Below are 7,535 nucleotides of genomic sequence, written 5' to 3' on the forward strand. Positions count from 1 at the left end.
CCCCACCCCCCCACCCCCCCAGCCACAAATCAACCCATGCACACACCCATCTTTCCTTCCATCGTCCACCCACCCATCCACTTCCATCCACCCACCCAGCCACAAATCAGTCCATGCACACACCCATCTTTCCTTCCATCCATCCATCACCCACCCACCCATCCACATCCATGCATCCACCCACCCACCCAGGCATGAATCAATCCATGCACACACACACCCACCCATCCTTCCTTCCATCCATCACCAGCCCAGCCGTTGACACCACCATGCATTCATCCATCATCCACCCACCCAGCCATGGGTCCCTCCATCCACCTATGGATCCATCCACCTACCTACCTCTGCCCGTCGCCTACCATGGTAGTGTAAGAGTGATGTCGTATGGACGACGGACTAGAAACTGTGCCAGAGGCAAAGATTTCTTCAGGTGGGATCTTCCATTGGGCTAAATGCAGTTGGGATAAACTACGTGGTTGGTCCAATACAAGACATCACCCTAAGAAATCCTTGCCTTCACATCATGTAGAAGTAGATTTGCACCCTATAGACTAACCAACAGCGAACCTGGTTTTCTCTGATTTTAAAAAATATCCCCAGTTTTCCATTTAAAAAAAGTAACCCCAAATCCACATTTTTCCATGATTAAAGTGAAACACCGCTCGCTCGCTCTCTCTCTCTTTATTGGTGTTTCATTTAAATCACAGAAAAATGTGGTATATTTTTTTAACTGAAAATTGGGGATGTTTATAAATCAGAGTAAACCAGGATCCCTGCTAACCAAAGTACGTGTGTGTGTGTGTGTGTGTGTTTATCTATACAGTATTCATGTGACACGATGTTTATGTGTGTGTGTGTGATTAACACAATATAGAAGGTTCATTGCTTGTTAATAGCAAGGCCTCTGGACAGATGCGTGTGTATGTGTGTGTGTGTATTTATGTACACACACACACAAGCTTCCATGAACTGAAGCTCACTTCATCAGATGCCATGAAAGGATGAACACAAAGCAGTGTATAAAAAGAAGAGGGGAGGGGACAAATGCTAGAAGAGGCAAACAAATAAGCAGTAACGAAGTGAGCTTCAGCTCATGAAAGCTTGCACCATACATAGTATACAGGGTCTTCATCAAGTCCTTCTGCACTTGTAAACTTCAATAACTTAAGGTTGTGGGTATGGTAAAAACAATCTGTAAACAGCATTGAAAAGCAAATTTATTAAAGTTTTAGGACAACTAGAGTACACAACGCTAGACTTCAACATAACCACCGTCCATCGTGATACAGTGCTCAATCCGATTTTCCAACTCCTTGAAAACGTTTCCCAGTTGCTCTTGAGTTACTGCACTAATTGCATGGGTGATCCTAGCCCTAAGTTCCACCAAAGAATGTGGTTTTAACAAGTAAACTACATTTTTAACAGGTCCCCATAAAAAGAAGTACAACGATGACAGGGCAGTCGATTGGTCCACCTCTGCCTACCCACTTCTCTGGGAAAACGTCATTTAGGAACTGTTGTACATTCAGAGCGTAGCGGCACGGAGCTCCATCCAACACAGCTCTCTCTCTCCACCTCATGTACCTCGCGCTGTGCTGTCCAGAGCCCTGCCGGTAACCTTCTATATGGTTTTAACGTCACAAATTACAATGAAATTCAACCTGAAATGGGTATTCTCTATTCTGCAAATGTTTACGGGTGTGATTATTCTACGGGACTGCTGGTGGCGGCGAGGTTCAGATAGCATATACGAGTCTATAGGATCGGGACTCTCATCCCATGCTCATTGCTGATGTCCCCGGTGTGCCTCTATTATAAATGCTCAAGGTCCTGACCTGCTCCCCTTGGCAGACAGTGGGGAAAACACTTCAACAGGAGCAGGCACCACTTGTTATCGTAGCTGGAGGAATGAAAATGTAGTAAGTTCGCTGATGCCGCTTTTTTGCATCAAACACTGTTTCCTAAATCTTAAGCCTCAATTCTTTTATGAAGCAAATGACCATTTAATATTATCCCTGATCCTCAGTTCACTCAGCATTTAACCAGGTATCTAAAGCCCATTTTCAAATCCTTTTCTTCTTTAATGTTATCTTTGGGCTTTTTGACGGATTGGCCAGTATCTTTATCACTGGTGGGTCTATCAAGAGGACCCCCCACTTGGAAAAATAAAAAATTCGAATAATAGTCAAGCTGTCCTTCTTCCCAGCACTGCGCCATTCACAACGGCTGATTTCAAACTAGAAAAGTCCCATATACTCCAGGGAAAAGGGTCCCCACATGCACAGCATACACAGCAGTGACAGCAGGAGTTCAGACGGCGCCTGCATTTTACTTGAACAACACAATAGCTAGAAATGTTAATGAGCAGCTAAGGAAGGTTGCGACATCTTACCGTAAAAATTGAACCAGACTTGCCATCCATCAACAACTCGACAAGTCTACTAGCATGCAGCTAGGGACAGGTGATGTGTTTTATGCATATGTCTTTCTTCCCTTCACAAGCAGCAAAGGACCCTGTTTTTGCACAAAAATCTATTGGTACCTCCTGTTTGCCATTTATTTCAACACATGCAGAAGGAATACGTGCTTTGAGAAAAAGTAGCCTTATGGGTTTTGTGTGCAACTCTTCTGTGTTACAGTCGGGAGTTGGTAAGCATGTATGTGTGTATACACACTCCCTGTATTTACCAGACAACACTACTTGTGCATTGTAAAACATTTGGGAAAAAAAACTAACACAATTGGATAAAAGCCCATTCTTACCACTGGCAGACAAGGTTCTTTGGGTGAATCTGATATCTTTTATTAGACCAACTCAGAGTTGGAAAAATTCTTCTTAGCAGGCTTTCGGGTATAAGTACCCTTCATCAGGTTGAGGAAGCATCTGCAGCTGGTGTACACCCCTGTTCCTACCACTTGCACGTGGCTCTCACTGAGGTCAGCAGAAGCAATTGAAAACTGATGGCCTTTTTCATTCCTTAATGAAGAGCATGTTTTACACTGTTTTCCAGGCATGATTTTTGAAGCTTGGGATTGTATCATGTGAATGAGGATTTTGGACAGGATGTGGTTAAACACAGGCTGCATTACAGGTATGCACTGCGGGGATTTGTTTCTCTTTTAGTGGCAGTGTTGTCATTCTTAGGCACTTGCTGTAGACTGGGGTTTGGAAAAGATTATTTGATAATACTTACTCTAAAATCGAAGGCATGAATAACGAGTATGAGCAGCATCGTGATCATGTGAGGAACATTAGCAACTTCATTGCCCATAGATACCTACATGGCTACATTAGGGTTGGAGGGATTTAAATACTGGTAAATGAAAATTTGTACCCTTCACCTTCTGTTTTCAGTTATATTTCATGGTGTTTGTATTTTTGCATTCCTAAACAGTGAGACGTAAGGGACAGCAGGGAAGATCTGGAGATAGGACAAATATCAGAGAGGAATTCTCATCACACCCTCCGGGCTGTGTGCATCACAAACAAGGCACCTAGAATAACAACACGGACTTCTTTTGCACATTTGCATAAATCCAGCTCTTCAGACCCAAGAAACCCATTGCAGAATGGAGAGGAGGCCTCTTTTTAATACCCAGCCAAATAAAAGGATTTTTTTTGCAGAGTTCAAGTTAGAAAACTGATTAGTCAAGATAGGACGAAAATGCCAATCACTCAAAATAGAGTAGAATCATAAAGTTATAGGAAAATAAACTGCGGATGTATAGTGCTGGTTCTTACTGGGTTATCCTCCTGCAGTTTTTATATTCAGGCCTCACTGTGCACTGGGAACATCATGCACTTGAAAGAAATAGCGGAGCCACCCTGAAGCTAGATTTTAAAAGGCTACCAGATGGTATGTTCAATGCATGTGGTAAGCTTTTATGTGCTTCTCCCCTATGGCCAATCACTGACTGATAATTTATTTCATAACCCTCATAAAATAAATCACTCTGAAAATCACGATCTCTTGAGCTAATACATGCTCTTTCTCTAGGCAAATCCTCATTGCTGGGAAGATAAAGTCATAAAACTGGTTCAAAGGGCAATACGAGGGAATATCCATTCTCTTTAGAAAAATCAGATGGACTGGATTTAACTGGAAAGGAAACACTGCCATCTGATTGTTCCAAAATTATGAACAGGTCAGCTGTCACTAGAGACATTTTTTGGATAACCCCTGAGATTCTGGCTAATTTTGAATAACTCCTAAGTGTGGGACTGTGGAATAGGTGGGACCCCGATTAGCAGGAGTATAACTAAGGTGTACGAGCGGAGGGAGTTGTAGCCTCAGGCACCAGTTTTGAAGAGGTATGAGAATGGCAGCCGCTGCCTCCGCTGTAGTTTCTGGAGGCTTGTGATGTGGACATAACTTTTTATTATTTATAAAAACATACGCGACTATTTACAGTGCAGAGGTAATAGTTTTGCTGCTGCCCTTGCATGGGCTTTGCGGCTGGCTTAATCCTGTTCTTTGACCTGGAAGATCCGGCTGACCTCACCCAGACCGTCTCATGGGACACCATGCTCGCATCCAGGAGGATTTATGTTATGCCCCAGCTGCTGGCTTAGTCCCCGCCAGCGTGGCTGCCGTCACTGCCTCAGCCTCTGCTGCCACCCACTTACAGAAAGTGCTTGTTAACACCTTTACTGATTATATGTCAAACTACTGTACATGCTTGTTTTCAGGCTTGAAATACGGAGGCCGAATGAATGCACTTAGCAGAGAGTAGGGCCATCCCCTTCATAAAGGACAATGATGATTTTCCATTGCTGCAAAGTGAGGAGGAATTAGAGTTCTCCTGTGAATGCTGACCCCCAGAAAAAGGGGCCTGAATGGAGCTGCTCAGAGAGTTTTCCAGTCTCTAAAAGGAAAAACATAAGTATTAAAGAGCGAACAATGAGTTGGAACTGAATCAAGTCCTAACTTGCAAACCATTATGTATTTGTGATCCTGCGCACGTGCTCAAAACTCGTGCACTTCCACTGTAGAGTGCATGGTGTTTGCTGCTTTGCTGAAAGCCTCGGCTCTTGGACTCAGGCGGTTACACATTAGTTTACATTTTCATTGTTTTTTTAAATCATCTTTCTAGTCCTCTGCGCTGTACAGGAAGGCTTGAAAATGTGATCGCTACAGGCTTCAAAACACTAATTCACCAAAAACTAATGTTAAAGTCAAACTTATGATTTTTGAGCACCAGACTCACTCTTCTTGAGCAATTGGGCATGGCAGGACTGTAGATACAAACTTATTTGATGGCCCCAAACCTTCAATGAATAGTAATAGCTCCATAACTGGGCCTGGTGCTACTTTCCAGCATGTAATACTCCTAATCTGGAGCAGAAAGGCGAGACATATGGGCCAAGTTATATACATTCTTTTGCAGCCTTTCCTGATGCTGTTTTATGTCGTGTTCTTGTTCAAAGAGCAGTAAAGCCATTCAGGCTCTCTCACGCCCCATCCATATATATATAATTGGATATGTACATATATACACACACACATACAGACATATATATATATACACACACACCCCCCCATATACACATATACACCCCCATATACACATATACACACACATATACACACACACGCAGGTGGGGTCTGGTCCAATTCCAAGAAAAAGCCAGTATTTTGGTATGGAGCATCCATGTAACACTATGTCTAATGCTTGACTCTAGAGCCATGTGAGTGGCTCTGAGCAGACAGTTGTTACCCATCATGAAAACTAAAAGGCTTTCACAGGTGTATGAAATTACAAATTAAACCGACAAGAGTCAATACTGTGCATATATATGTCAGTCAGTCATTTGCCACAGGATTGCTGTCCTGCAAGTCCATTGGCAAATGTCTTTGGTCTCCCATGATCTTTCAGTACAAAGCTGTTTGGATCAGTCTGGTCATGGTTAGAGATCTGTATCTACGTTTGCATCATGTTTTCCTGAGTATGCAGCATTTCTTCTGCCAGTCCCTCTGAAGTGCCTAATTCTACACAACCATTATAGTATGAATTTCTATATATGAAATTAAGTATTCAGTACTAAGTTCCTCATTTATCTGCGTCAAATGCTAACTGATGACATCCTGATATTGTTAAGGTCAGTGATTCAGTGATGGGTGCCAGAGAACACATTTGCAGTCAGATGGCTTGTAATAAAGATTAAAATGGTACCTACAAGGCTCATCTGCATTTGCATGTTCCTCTTATGACAAAGGGGCTCATGAAAGGCATATTATGGATTCTTACCCTGAATACATGAAACACTTGGGAAAGACTAGACCTAGAAAATCAGACTGGGTAGAGCCACCCTATTTGGATGAATTACATGGATTAAATATTCCCTTTTGTCTGGCAGGGAACTTGTGAAGGACATTTGGTTTTAGTCAAACCTATCTGAAGTTTTTATCTGCCCTTTGCATTTCAGGGCAGCTGCACAGATAAAGCTTTGTTCGACCTGATTTTGTCCAGCCCCAGAATAAGATCGTATCTGCATTAGAAGCTTGTCCCACTACAGAAACATCTCTGTGGGGTGCGATTTTTAAAACTATTTCTATACAGTCCAAAGCTTGCCTACAGACTCAATGATACTGGTATAAAATGTGCCAGTGCTGGTCTAGCTTATGAACTGAACAGGCAAAAACATTGTTTTGCTAATAGGAACCAGAACTACTGGTTTGCTGATTTTGCTGTTATTGCTCTACCAGGCAGCTTTTCTAGTGCAGACCTCAGGGTACAAATGAAGGGGGAGCTCGGAGGATGGGAAGCCCTCTCTCCCCCATAAGAGATGAGTGCCCCCCTGTAAGATTTGAAAATCATAACCTGGTGGGGTCTCTGATCGGATTGCTCCTTCACTTAGGTGGACTTGCTAATCAATGAACCGGTTTAATTTTTGAGAGTCAAACTGCAATTTGAACCCTGGTAGACCCAGCCAGACTTTGGGGAATAGAAGCACCCTGCAGTAAAGATTAGTGATTTTGAGGTTCTCTCAAGTAGAAGCAGGAGAGAGAAAGTGTGCAGTGGGATTAAGCTGGAGACATTTCGATTTAGCTATGTCCTTTCTTTGGCCAGCAACAGCATGGCTGCACGGCAGTGCTGGCAGCGAGGTAGGACAGAGGTAGTTATTTAGCTCCTGCCTTGCTTCAAACTAACAGGGCTAAGAGTGCAGCACATCCTGATCCTCAACTACTTATTTTCCTTTGCACGTACACCCTTGCTCTGTGGCTGCGTTAAAACCCGTACTGAAAGAAGCAGCCATGGACCTCTCAAATCGAATGCACCATCGACAAGGAAATGTCTGGCCACATCATGTCTAGCATCTATGAATCAGTGAAAATTAAGGGGCATTTGATCGTTCAGAGAGAATCTGGTAAATGATACTTTTATTCATTTTCCTCAGTTCTTCTCTTTGGGCATTAGGCCCCAATGCGGGAACTTGCTTCAGTACCAAATCAATGCCTTTTGCCAACAGCCAGCCTCCATCTCCAATCTATGTGAAAGTGCTGGGAGGAAACAAAAGCATCCTTGCAATATGG

Source organism: Alligator sinensis, unplaced genomic scaffold (genome assembly GCF_000455745.1).
Source record: "Alligator sinensis unplaced genomic scaffold, ASM45574v1 scaffold50_1, whole genome shotgun sequence".
NCBI classification, from domain to species: domain Eukaryota; kingdom Metazoa; phylum Chordata; order Crocodylia; family Alligatoridae; genus Alligator; species Alligator sinensis.